Consider the following 14,584-nt stretch of genomic DNA (forward strand, 5'->3'; position numbering starts at 1 on the left):
TGCTTCCTCTCTAAATTGATTCCATGAACTTTAGGTACACTCCAGTTTGGATTCTGGGGTACCCTTGGGAGTCCTACTGCAGCCTGGGTAAGGTGGTTCATGCACCCCTTACTGAGATATAGGTTCACTATATCTCACCCATCACTGCACATAGAAACCCTATGGCAGGCCTTATCGATCCTGAAGGCAGGGTGCTTGGTTATATGTGAGAGGGTGCCCAGGCATGAGCCGAGCCCTTCTGCAGCCTTCGGAATCCATCCTACGGGGTTGTCAGTAGTGCAGCCAGACCATATACTCTTAAGTGCATTATAACCAAACGGTAAATGCTAACTTTGCACTGGCTGCACAGAAACATGTTGTGTTTGGTGTCAAACACCTTGGAATCATACCCCCACACCAGTAACTGGTGTGGGAGTGTATGATCCCACCCTTCTAGTGGGAGAGACATGACAGCACCGGTATACCCGGTACCAACTTAAAAGAGCCCTGGCATCACAAAATGGATGCTGCAGCCACAGACACAGGTCTGGCCTCCTGCTGCTGTCCGAAACTCCGGCACGGGAGCCCTGGACAATAGGTTTCCTGTCACAGGGAGGTGTAACCACCTGAATGTATAACACACGAAACACAGGGGGTCTAACAGCCAAATTTGAGAGGCTACACTGTCGATACTGAGTCAACAAGATCTCAAAATATCTTTATCGCACACACATAACGTATTAATAAAGATAAAGAAGTAAAAAAGGCTAACACTACATGCATAGAGGAGACCGGTACATCATCGATTATTCGTAAAATGGCTGATTAATCCACAACAGATTGTAAAGGGTTTCCATCAAATTAGACTCAATGATCAGTCCTATCATTTGGCCAAACCCATGTGCAAATGAGGCTGGTCCCCTGATCAGTGGGACACTCAGCTCCGCACCTTATTGTTGTATCAGGATTTGGTCCACCAAATACACAAACCGTCCATGATGACTGATCTTTTGATGGTAAAGTAAGAAGAAATAGTGCAACGAACAAAAAAGTGATTTAAAATAGGATGGAATGTCCTCCTTCTAAATACTTTATTCTACGGACTGGACACGCCTCCTAATTAAAAAATAGAACAGTGCAAAAGAAGACAGTGACAATTATCTGTCTACATAAGGGCCAACATGTTTCTGCCTAACGGGTATTTAATCCCTTGGCATTCGTCAGGGCCTCTGCTCGTATAATAGTTGCACTCCTAATAGTGAAATATAGAATTCCCCACCATCACCAAAAACAAATTATAATAAAACTGGTTTGAAACGGTACAACCTGTAACAACCATGGACATTAACCCTCCGATTCACAATGATTACTGTGAATTCCTTTGTGGTAGGGCAATAGACCTCACCTCACCTGGACACTGCTCAGGTACTAAGAGGCCCTGCACTTTCCGTCGGTACCTCAAGCTCCCATCTGAGACTTGGGGGAGGCCACCTGCCAGACAGGCTGATGTGGATTGGGGCTGGGTGGGAGCACTATAAGAGTGGTTTGAAGTCCTGCACGGGGGGCACTTTTGGTGTCCCTGTGCATAGTCCAGCTCAAACCGGTTCAGGGGTTACCAGCCCCTGCTCTGGCGCGAGACTGGACAAAGGAAATGGGTTTAGCCACCCCTCTTTCCAAACCCTCCCATAGGTGGGTCCCCCGAGTTAGTCCAACCCCTTTCTTAGGAATAAGTAAGGAACCCCTGGCAACAGGACTTTAGATATCCCTGGACAAAACTCTGCAACTGAATCCTGGAACTTTGACGCTCTACTCAAGATTAGAGGACTGAAGAAATCTCTCCTGCTTCGCAGGCACCAACGAAGCAATTGCCGGTCTGCATTTCCGAAGCTCCCGACGGACTCCGAAGTATCTGCAGCCCAGGAAGAGGATTTACAGACTTCTCAGAGGCCGACTCGAGTCCCCAGCAAAGCGTGGAACCGAAACTCCTGGTCACTGTGCACATTTGCAAGTGCGTTGACTTCTCGACGTCTCGAAGTCGTGCTTTGGGTTACATGTAGCCCAAGCCCCGAGCACCTTATGTAGTGAAGATTGTGCCGCTCGAGGCTCCTTCGCGATCCCTGGTCCGTCGACTGGTGGGTCCCTGTGAAGGCAACTTTGATTTTCCTTGGACTTCCCTGGTTGCTCCAGACGTGCCCTGACTCCTGACTCCCCACTGCGTGGTGAGTCCCCAAAACCTTGCTGGTCTGCAACGAAGCATCTTTCTCCTTTCTGCGTGGGTTGCTGTTGCCAAGGCTTGTTGTGTCCAATCCGGGCACCAACGCTGCAGCACTCGACATCCTTCGTGGAACAGCTCGAATCCAGCTCCTGGTCGTCCGACGCCTCCTGGTCCTCGTGGCTGAAGAGTCAAGCTTCACCTTCTTCACCTGAAATCACCAGGCATCGGTGGGCATTCGTCTATCGTGCCCCTCTCCTTTCAGGTACTTCTCGACTTCGATCCACTTCGCATCTTCCCGGCAGCAGCACTTCTTCGCCAGCTCCCATTGAAAACGAAAACGCGACCCGACACCATTTGACACCTATGCACCCGGCTTCCCTGGGTGAGGTAACTGGAGTACTCCGGTGCTCCCGTTGGTGTGGACCCTAGAACTTCCTAAGTCCAAAAGGGTTTAGTCCTAGTTCATCTCTAAGTGTCCCTAATCTTTAAAAATCCAAACGCGACTTTCCCCATAGAAGCTAAAGGGAGCTCGCGGATGTGTTCTCACACTGCACATGGCCCCCGTGAGTCCCCTGTGTCACTACCATGGGTGGTTCCTTGGGGTCCCAGCAATTCTACAGGCTCTAGGCCTTGTGTCTAGTTAAGTCGTGGTTCTTATACCACTATTTTAGTATATGTTTTGGCTCGCCCCAAGGGCCTAATGTGTATTTGTGCTATTTTACTGTGATATTTGAGGTGTAACTTATGTGTTTGGACCTCTAGCCTCATAAATAGACTAAAGGGGTGTGATTTATACTAAATACATACATTTTGAATGTATACCTGGTGTGGTTGTCCTTTCATTTGATCATTCAAGAGATTATAGACTAGTAAAACAAGCTGATTTACATTCCTTGAAGACTTAGCCTGAAGGCTGCTCTCCATAGCTACCACTAGGATAGCTTTCAATAAAGGTCGTCTTTAACCTATCATCAATAAGGGGTGGTTTGGAATGATGCAGGGTGCCCACTAGAACTAGCGGACAGCATATACCAGGCCAACTTCTCACACCCGGCTTCCTCTGTTAGTGGGCAACTGTAACTTCGTTATCCTTCCCCTTTGCCTTCCAGGCCCCAAAATCAGGTCCCACAGTGGGGAGTACACCTCTTGAAAAAAGAAAAGTTGCCTGGATCGTTAGGTGTAGATTATCAAGCTAGTTAAATGAGACAAGGTAGCATTACCATTTTGGCTATCGCAATATAACCAACCACAGATAACGACAGCGAAGTCCAGAAGATGACTGGCAAACTCAAGGAGTCTACAGCTCTCCCCAGGTTACCCTACAAAAAGGCTTCTTCCTTATGCTACACGTTAAGTCCCAGATAGCAAACGGTATGGGTCACCCACTGTAATATTTAGCATCCCATGATAACTTCTTGCGGAGGTTGAATTTGTCGGACATGCACGACTTGCCCCAGTAGACCCTTAAGACCAGATACTCCCTGAAACGCATTCATGACATATGGAATGTCCCCCAGATCAGAGCTGATAATGCGGACCTCAAGCAGCATGTCATCTTCTTACAGGGAGTTGGCATGTGTACCCTCCTCCCTCCCCCCCACCAACAGGATTCCCCAGGAGGCGCCTCAAGTTTGTACCTTCATTGCTAAAGGCTTAATGGCCAGGGTGCCCAACAGGAGTGGAGAATGGCAACCCAGTCTTGTTCCTCTGGCAATCTTGTACACCTCGCATACAACACTTTAACCAATATGTGTGGTAGATATTAGGCTGAAACACTTCAGAGCAAACCAAATGGTCAAAATCAATCAATCAAGCAGGATTTATAAAGCGTAGCTATTCACCCGTGAGGGTCTCAGGCACTGTGAACCTTGCAGGGGGGGGGGGGGGGGGGGGGGGGGGTCAGTTGAACAGCCAGGTCTGGAGTCCATTCCTCAAATCCAACAGTGAGGGTAAAGTTTCATGTGAAGGGGTAGCTTGTTCCAGGACCTGGTGGCGAGGTAGAAGGAGAGACCTCTGCTGTTGCTTTGGCGGATGTGAGTGAGGAAGAGGGGGGCAGAGCGCTGGTGCCTGGTGGCGAGGTAGAAGGAGAGACCTCTGCTGTTGCTTTGGCGGATGTGGGGGATGTGAGTGAGGAAGAGGGGGGCAGAGCGCTGGTGTCTGGTGGCAGTTCGAGCGGTGGTTGGTGCATGCTGGTTCTTGGTTGTGCAGGGCTTTGTAGGAGCGAATCAGCAACACAAGTTAACTTCTCTTCTGAATGGACAGGCAGTGAAGCTTCCTGAGGTTGGGGTGTGGAGGGAATGTGGGTTAATCTGGGGAGGTCGAGGAGGAGTCTGGCAGCTGAATTCTGTATCATTTGGAGTCTCTTCAGGAGGCGTGCTGGGATTCCTGCATAGAATGCGTCGCTGTAGTCAGGCCGGCTGGTAATAAGGGCTTGAGTGACAGTTCCCGTTTTGACGGGAAGCCATTTGAAGATCTTACGGAGCAGGCAGCAGAGACTGCGTTGATCTGGTTATTCAAGGCGACCTTGCTATCCAGAATGATGCTGAGATTGCAAGCTTGGTCAATCAGAGTAGGCGAGGGTCGATGTTCGGAAGGCCACCAGGAGTTCTGCCACGACGAGGTGTTGTTCTCGAAACTCAGCACTTCTGTTTTGTCTGTGTTGAGTTTTGGGCAGCTGTCTTTCATCCAGTATCCAAAACTAGTATGCAGTATATGGGGGCAACATAGAAGGAATACTCTGGCATCCAGTTATTCCTGCGCCACCAGGAATGGGCAAATGTCAATCTCGCATCCATAACTCCAGTGCTTTGGTGGTATGGTTTGCCACGTGCCCGGTCAAGTGTTACATCAAGTACACCATAGAGATCCGCTCCCAGTAACCACGGAACATTAGCCCACTGAGCCAGTTTCAATGAAAGGTCTGCTAAGAAATGGGGTTGGTCTACGTTATTGTTGGAGATGTTAATAGTTTGATTACTTAACACCATACATTGCTGTTGGTCTCCTCCCAAGTAGCAATATCTATTCTATTAAATGGTCAGAAGTGGAACGGTCATCCGACCAATGGCCTGTAACCTCAGCACTTGAAAGGTCAACAAGTAACTTGGGATTTCAATGCCCTGGCCTTAGCTTGTGGGAGGTAGTAAGCTGGTTACCCATCGCAAATTAGTAATGGACCCCCCCTCCCCCAATACGGCAGGGTGTGTTGCGCAGTGCTTTGTGTGTAGGCTTCCTTGTCTGATACCTGGGGGTGCCACACTATTCTACTCCTGATACAACATCTCCCAGAGCACCTGCTTTCTTGGTCTGATACTGGTCCACCCAATTCCAGCCGTCGTCTGGCTCTATAAAAAAGTGGTCTGTGGCGAGCAATTATCCTCAGACTGGGAAGAAATAGAAGACCATATTTATATGGTCCCGTGGTCTGTCTTTCACACTCATGAAGGAGGCCCTGCAGTGTACAGCAGTTAGTGTGAACATCATTCGTTGAGTGCGGCCCACTATCAGCAGAGTCCTGGACGTGGTTTATGAAGGAGGCCCTGCAGTGTAGAGCAGTTAGTGTGAACATCATTCGTTGAGTGCGGCCCACTATCAGCAGGGTCCTCGATGCGGTTTATGAAGGAGGCCCTGCAGTGTAGAGCAGTTAGTGTGAACATCATTCGTTGAGTACGGCCCACTATCAGCAGGGTCCTGGACGTGGTTTATGAAGGAGGCCCTGCAGTGTAGAGCAGTTAGTGTGAACATCATTCGTTGAGTACGGCCCACTATCAGCAGGGTCCTGGACGCGGTTTATGAAGGAGGCCCTGCAGTGTAAAGCAGTTAGTGTGAACATCATTCGTTGAGTGCGGCCCACTATCAGCAGGGTCCTGGACGTGGTTTATGAAGGAAGATGTGCAGTTGAGAAGCTTTCGAATCTTTGCTACAATCAGTCTCGGTGGTGCTCCCAGCAACAGCTGTCTGGAACTCTATGTACAGGTTCAACAGCGAATATGGGTGCTAGGTCTGAGGGTAGATCTTCTGGAGCCAGGCTTCGATATACAATGTGGGCCTTCCACTTTTTGGAGCATGCCTACTATGCGCTGATTTTTGTGCGTGGCTCGGCCCTCTGCGTCTTCAGCCTGGCCCTCTAGAAATCATATCCCGTCTGTGTGGTCTTGCCCTGGTCCTTGGTTAGCAGCAGTAGCTCCTTCAGTGTGAGGTCATTATGTCGGACCCTTCCTCCAAGTTTATTTTGGTCTTCCTTGAAGTCTACTGCTGCAGTGTTGATCTTCGCCTCAAACGTGGTTGTGGTTTGACAGGGTGCTGCCAGGATTAGGTCCAACTTATCAGAAGCCATAACGTTCATGGCTGGTTGCAAGTTTGATGCCTGGATGGCGCGAGTCATTTACTCAACAGTTGTCATTGTTTCCCTGCATGCAACACATTCCTGCTGGCCTTGACCCTGCCCATTGGATGCCGGAGTAGTACTGCGACTTCCCAGAACAAACGGGAGGTAGTGCCACTCATCTCCTATTTACTGCTCGATGCGGGCAACCAGCCAAACACCTCAGAAAGGTACTCCAAGTGCCTCCCAATGCTGGAAGGAGAAGCTGTGCAATGTCAGTTCAACACATCCTGCTCCTGGCACTTGTTATATGGCAACGCGGGGCCCCTTCAGAGCACCCTGCGCCGTGGACACTGTTTGTCAACACCCATGGGAAGGCTCTCAGCACAAATCATTGCTCCTCATCAATATTTTGCTTTGATGTATCCTAAATGCGTTGCATCCAACTACCAGGCTGAGTGATTGCCGCGGCGTACTCCATGTTCATGAGGCCTAGGATTTCTAGTATTATTAGTCAGCCCACATTTGCTGGGTCGGGGGCCCCTGCATAAGCAAGGCGGTACTGCAAGGTCCTCTTCCCTGCACCCTCATTCACTGCCAGGCACATGGAGGGCCAGGGTGAGGTGGGGGTTAGGCCACAATCAGGGTCCATGGGAGGTGTTGGACTTGGCCCTTTTTCCCTGAATTTTTAATGCCCGTTAGATCAAATAACCAGTTTTTAGGTGCAGGTGTTCCCTTCTCCCAAGATGGCTGCCACAGGCCCCTACTACTGCAGTAGTCTTACTAGTAGCACCCTAGCTGCCAGGAGCTGGCTGGAACCCCACAACAATGTTGCGACACCAGCCCGCCTTTTTTGTGCCATAGGTAGAATGGGGAAGCTCCTGGAATGTGCTGGAACCTTCTTTACTTTTGCCGCCTTGGATAGTGGTCACCTGACCCAGGGCTACTTAAGTGAGGGAGGGAACTTTTTCTAGTCAGTTGGCCAGTTGGGGTAAAGCAGAGCGGGGGAATCCACGCAGGAGTTTTAGGCGGTAGGGCCTAGCCAGGGACTTATGCCTCTGAAAGTGACAGGACTTGGGTACTGCCTTTTAAGTGAGTGAGGGATCCTGTACAGCCCACTGATCTAGCCCAGCGGTAGGAGAACCCAGGGACCCTCTGCCAAGCTTGACTAGGAGGGAACTAGTCACCAACTCAATCCCTACCCCCCAAGGAACAGAACCCCTAAGGGCGCCAGAGACATCTGCGCCAGTAAGACTGCTAAGACTGAATGCTGAACCTTCATGCTGAACCTTCATGCTGAAACTGAATGCTGAAACTAAACGCTGGAACTTCATGCTGAAACTGAAAGCTGAGATCTAATGCTGAAGCTGCTTATTGAAACCTAAACTGCAACTGACTGCTGGACTGCTGGGGATCAACCAGGTGCTAGCGCTGTGTCCCCTGCGCTCTCCGACCTGGCCTGGGATCCCCCGAGTCAGTCCCACGCTGAGCTCTGAGCTCGCTGTCATCCCGCTTAATTTGTAACCCCCCCCCCCCCCCCGGCGCGGGGACCGGAAGCGCGCTTACCGCCGCGACCCAAGGACCAGAAGCCCGGGGCGCCGCCGCTGCCGTCGCAGCGTCTGAGTGAGTCGCGGAAATCCTGGGAAGGCCACGAAGCCGTCTACCGCCCCACATGACGAGGGCGGACTGCGCGTCGCCGCCCCCGCCACTGAGCACGCTGACTGCGGGGCCTTAAGCCGTAAGGAACCCCCGAGTGTCTCCCGAGACCAGGACGCCGAGATCAAGGTAACCCCTGGGGGTTGGGAGGTAGCGTGGCCGTGTGTCACCCCCCTGCTCCCCGGGAGGCTTGCGGAGGATCCGGTGCGCCCCCGGCTGATCGGGAGCGTCACCGCACCGTCTGGCGACCGCTCCGGTGCCGGCTGAGACTCTGATTCCCCTCCGTTGGATTGCCCCCTTGCCTTGAGACTGCCGCGTAAAAGGGGACCGCTTGCTTAAGGCCTGTTGAGTGCGAGAAGCGCTGTGTTCTTAAGTTCTACTCAAAAGTGCTTAATGTCTCATGATTACGAGAAGCGCTGTGTTCTCGAGTTCTACTCTGAAGTGTTTAATGTTTATGATTACGAGTAGCCATGTGTTCTCAAGTTCTGCTCTGAAGTGCCTAATGCCTTGTGATTACGAGTAGCGCTGTGTGCTCAAGTTCTGCTCCGGAGCGCTAGTAATGCCCGGGGTAACGATATGCTTGCGAGTCCTGCCTTGACGCGCTATTAGTTTTCTGAGGTGGCGCTAAGTTTCCCAGCCCTATTTCAAAGCGCTGATAATTGTTAGTCACCGCGCGGGGGACCCACGGCCGAGTGAAATGCTAGTGGTGGGATGGGCGCAGCGCTCCGATTAACCGCTGTAGTTACCGCTCCCCTAGGTTCGCCAGGTATTGCCACTGGAGCTATGATGAAGCGCCCTGGAATCTGACGCTAAGGTATACAGGTGTGGCCTACTGCATAATAATGAATTACTGGTGAATCTGACGCAAAGGTATTGAGGTACTGCCTATGTGACTATAATGAAATGCCGGTGACTAATGCTAATGTGTTCAAGTGATGCCCATTGACATCGAAGGAACTGTGTTTGCATATCATTTGATTAGATAAAACTGATTAATTTGCATTGATCTTACTGTGTGGCATCCCTTATTGTGTGCGTTTCCTGCTTCAGGGGATGTGTGTGTTGTATGGTCGCTTTACACATAAGCCTTTGGGTGCCCAACCGCTCGAGTCACGTTACCCCCTTAGGGCTTGGTGACCCCAGGTCTTACAGGAGGCTTTCAGTGTTTTCAGCCCACACACCATTCTTAATGTGTTTGGCAGCAGCAGGCGGGGCCCTCCGGTGGCCCCAGAGTTGCCCGGAGTGCATGGAGCCCCCGGCATTCAACAAGCCACCATCAGGAGTCCTCTTCTCCAGTCTCTACAGCGCGAACAGCTGCTCAGGCTCTCAGAAGCTCTGGCATTATAATATTCTGCCATGCAGCTGTCCATGCGGCCCGCTTGGAAGGACCTGCACCACGTGTGAATCAGTCAGACATTCTCAAAGAGCAAAGTCCAGTTCGCCTCTGCCTGCATGGTGGGGTGGTGCTCATGATCATCGGGTGATGTTGGGCTAGGCACGTCATTCCTCCTAGTTCAATGTCCGCCATTTTACGGGGAAGCCACGCCCCCTACATCCTAGTGCTCATTGAGGCAACATTTTGAAAAATGCTAGGTTAATTTGTTTTCATAAAGCAAACACAATGAGATGATGGACGGAGCGCTGAAACTTTTCAGACACTCACCCCCAGTCACAGATCTGGGTTGAATCCATCATCGTTCTTTAGCTCACTTCGCCACCCCAGTTCAAACCCAGCTATATGCAAATCAGACTTGACCCTGTGCCTCATGGGAACAGGCCAGCCCGAACTGCCAAGCCAGGTCTTCCCTGGACTGGAAACAAGCATCCTGGGACCGGTTTCGGGGTAACACCCTTAATCAGCCAGGCTAGCTTGAATCCAGTGGCAAAGTGAGCAAGAGATCCACGTCCGGGCACACCCTGCCAACTGTGAAGAAAGCAAACAAATGGGAGACCATGTGACTCCCTATGAATTTTAAAAAGAATTGTATTGCTCTTTTTGTGCTGGGGGTGGGGGGGGGGGGGGGGGGGGGGGGGGGGGGGGAGTCCTACCTCCCCTCCTCTCCCCAGACCTCCCCCCCCCCTCCCACAGGGCCTAGGGGGATCAGGGTGGTTTGCCTTTTCTGTTTTTTTAATCTTTTTCGGTTCAACCGAGTCACAAGATGGCTGCCAACACTTTCTGATTAGAAGTGTTAGCAGCCATTCAGATCTCAGCATGAGTTCTCAGGTGGAGTTGCGGATCCTCAGTGTCCCCAGTTGTATATCTGAACAACCTTTAAATAACTCTGCAACTATTGAATTGATTTACAACAAAAAGGCACTTCCTTGGACCAACATCTACCTTCCAGTCAAATTTGGTGTAATTCAGTTCCGCAGTCTAAATGTCCTATGGGAATTAACATGGGGGAAACGCGCTTTTATGCAACCCCTGTTTCGTGGCCCCCGCTTGACGGATCACTCTGAAACTTTCAAGATAGCAGCTGAAGTGAGCGTAAAATCAGTTGTGAAAAATTATTGAAGATTTGCCAAACAGCGCCAAAGTTATTGGCAAATGAAAAAACGCTCTTCCTACGCAAACTAGGTCCTAACTACAACTACCTACGTGATATTTGGGTGCTAAATCATGTGGAACTGGGGTGAAGTTTTATAAATGTTACTTCCTTGATAACAAAGGCATAGGACCTAGGGATGTTATGTACTACCCAGGCAGGTGCACTCCATATTGATGAAGCCTTTTGAGGTCTCGCCTGCACATCGCTAGTGCTGTGCTTGCGAAATCTCTTCGGGGTGGGGGAGGAAGCTCAAAGCTGGCTTAGCCTCCTCTTGACTCGGTTTCCTCCTGGAATTTCAGGTGTGCCCTGCCGTGGACTGGAGCATGTACCAAGTATAGCTTCCTTTCTGCAGCCAGCGTCCTTCTGTAGTGGAGGCAGCGTTTGAGATACATACAGTGCTATGTTAGCATAAGCACGTTAGATGTTAGAAACGCCATCTTGCCACTTTTGCTGCTTTTGCACACGACACTGCAGATACATGTTATTATTTGAAAACTGCTTGCTTGCCTTTTCTTCACATGAGAACTGTCGGTTGTTCACATCCCTAGACGTGCACTGTAACCTTGGTCTGAACATTGTGTGCAGAAACAGTCTGAGCCACCAAACAATGTATGTTTTTGAGTTCAGGTTGATCGGCCCACGCTCTAGCCATAACACGCACACAGCTGCAAATATATTGCAGTTTGCATGCATTAGACACACATTCTGGAGAAGAACTTTTCCAGGCGCAGAGCAAAGCTGATCCTGTGATGTGATTCACGTAAGCTGATCTTTACGGTATGGGGTTCCCCATTCAAACCTAGAGACCTTCTATTAGTCTAATACTACTAGCTTACTAGCGAAGGGTTGTATTCCACTATCATTTGTAATATGATTTCTCCCTTCATTTTCTATGGTATTGTAACAATGCTGATGGTTTTAATTTTAATCATTTGTCTGCTTATGTTAGCCAAAGTACTGCATCTTAGGACACGTAGTTTATAAAATAAACATTTTAAACTTTACTGTGTCTCTGATTACTCTTGTTGTGGACTGATATGAGAATAATACTGAACAGGTATTTCTGATTCCCACCATTCCTGAGAGTACTCTAAGTCGCATGTTCTGGGTTGTCTAATCATTGGTAGCTTCTATATGGTATGAAGAGCAAATGAGACACTGATGCTGGTCGGATAGGGGTTCTGGGTACTGAGGTGAGTTTTTGGTACACCACAATTCACTGAGGTCCTGGTTTCCTGCGCAAAGTTCTGTGCATGAGCAGAATTCCTGCAACACTTCCACTGGCCGAAGACTCCGGCAGGTAATCTCTCTTTTTAACATGCACCCCTATACAGTGCATGCATGTCTCTGCAGTCCATCCCCCCCCACTGTTACTTCCCCTTGTGTTGTTTCCCACCCACCCTCCTCCTACTGCCGTTGTCTACACCCCCATCCTTCTCACACGGTCTGTGGTGTCTTTACCCACCCCCACTCTCTTCCTGCTGTCCGTGCTCTCCTCCCTCGTGTTGCTTGCCCCCTCCAACGTTATTTCTTTCTTTCCAAATGTTGCATAGCACTTTTTGGAGATGTAAACACGGTCTTAAGGAGACCTACTGGTTTGCTTGTTAAGGGATCTGTCAATTTATACTTGAAGAGAACCAGTTATAAGATACAATGTTAATAAAAGCATGGAAAAGTATGTAAACTGTATGGAAGTAAAGTCCAAAATAACAAGGTACACCCCTTCATGGCATAATCCCATTTTTCCTACATTTTTTGTGATACCAGCGCTAAAGCCTTGCAACAGACCCAGACAGAGCATAATGTACATTTATAGAACGGTGGAGTTATTGCTTCCTTCAAAGATTAAATACACAAAGAATGGTCATTCCTAGATCAGGGTGTTTCAAATATCTTCAAATTCAAACTACCTACACCATCAGAAAAGTCAGGAGAATACGTGATTTTGGGACAACCCTTGAACTGCATCATTCGTAGTTCTAACCAGCCAATTTAAAAGGTCAGTCCTTTAAAAACTCCTCATTATATAGGCGTTAAACTTCAGTGATGGGGAGGACACACGATTCTAGATGTTTTAGAGGCGACACATAAGATGAAGACCTGATCCAGCTGTCCACTTAATATAATAACACTTCATTAATTTCCTCAAATATTCTTTTTAATAGGCCCCCACACCTCTGCACATGGTGCTGTACAAGCTCCGAGGTGGACACTATTGGTTGCACAGTATGGACTTGGAGACCTGTGCCGTAGGGCACATCTGGTGGAGATGTACACTCCCTCGATGCCCCTGAGCGCCATCCGGATTTGCTGTTCATAGAGGATTCGGGAGCTTGCAGGAGCCTAGACAAGCTCTGCATTTGTACAATAGGGGATGTATTCCCCGAAGGGACTTTTATTGAACACGAGGACACTCATGGCAGAGGGCTGCTCAATAGAATTACATACTTTCATATCAGCGCGGAGGGCCAGATAGGCTACATTCCCGATGGCACCCCCCACGTTTCAAGTCCTTGAGGATTTCCTAAACACCCCGTCATCGCGTAAACTAAGTACCCACTTGTACGCTGGCGTGCAGCACCAATGTGTACCTGCCGTGCGCAATGGGTTGGTGGAGCTACTGGGGGCCCACATGAGGGATGAGCAATGGGCTTACTGCTGCACGCAGGCTAGAGACTTGTCCCCTAATTCTAGATTGCGACTCACCCACTAAGTACATCCACCATAGCTGCACAGAGATGGTCTGAGTGAAGATGCGAGGTGTGCGCGTTGCCAGGCGCCTCTGTACTGGTCCTGCCCCGAGATTGCATGCTACTGGGCGTATCTGTAATGTAAAGGATGAAATGCTCGAATAGGAGTTGGACAAATCCCTTCTGACAGCCCTCTTGGGATGTGCGTGATGTGCTGGCGGCTCTGCTCCCGCTTCTTGCCAAGCGGATAGCCATGTGCTGGGGAAGACGACGCTGCCCCGCTCTGCTGACCAGTCGGGAGATGCAGCATTTTATCAGGGACAGCTGACTAACTATTGGGAACTGATGCCAATACAGAGCCAGGGACATCAGGGAACCATTGCAGAGGTCTCTTAGTTCCCATCCACAGGTCCCCGCCGAGCCTGCTCCATTTCAATGAATGAATGCAGTATGCAGGAATCCTCCAGCTCGCACACTAATGGAGCGGAGCGGAATGGGTGCCTTGTGCCATCAATCCCACCCTCCCTTTAACTCTCTCATTTCTCTTCCCTCTTCCCTTACCCCTGCTGCTCTACAGGGTAAGTTCCAGGTCTGCAGGGATCAGAATGTTGGCGCATTCTATGTGAACACGCAGCTGTACAGAAGAATGGTAGATTGAAAACACGCGGTCCTGGATCGTTGACCTCATGTCATTATGGACTCTAATCCACTGTAGCGCACGGTTGATGCCCTGCACACTTTCTGGGATTAAAACAATAAATATATAATTTCATTTAAATTCAGTGTTCCCATCTGAACGCAAGCCCTCTAGTAAATGAATTCTGCTTGGAGATGCAACAGAAGTTCAAAAGGAACAAAAAGGGGCTTGGTTTACTTTCGTTGTAAATCTCCATACTCCGTGCTGTGAAAAACAGGCACTGAAAGGACGCTTTGCGCTCCCTGCCCCACCCCAACCCCAACCCCAACTACACATAGTAGCGGAACTGTTTCATGGAACATGTCTGCAATCCGACTGCAGTCCTGTAACGGTGAAATTACGAAATGGTTTAGCTCTTCTCCTCTTATCCTGCTCCAATTTTCTTGGAATTAAGAAGATCAATGCAACAATTATGATAAAAGCTGTGCATGTCCTAAGATCTGTTTTCAAACCTGCTCCAAGTAAAAGAACGCA

At 49.6% G+C, this 14,584-nt stretch overlaps 1 protein-coding gene across 1 annotated transcript in view; it reads right to left on the reverse strand.

Moving 5' to 3' along the window:
* Positions 1-14,584, reverse strand: part of TOR2A (torsin family 2 member A) — a 119,176-nt gene that overhangs the window by 64,286 nt on the left and 40,306 nt on the right. The gene's annotated exons all lie outside the window — the stretch shown is intronic.

This window comes from Triturus cristatus, chromosome 1_2, assembly GCF_964204655.1.
Source record: "Triturus cristatus chromosome 1_2, aTriCri1.1, whole genome shotgun sequence".
In the NCBI taxonomy this organism is placed as follows: Eukaryota; Metazoa; Chordata; class Amphibia; order Caudata; family Salamandridae; genus Triturus; species Triturus cristatus.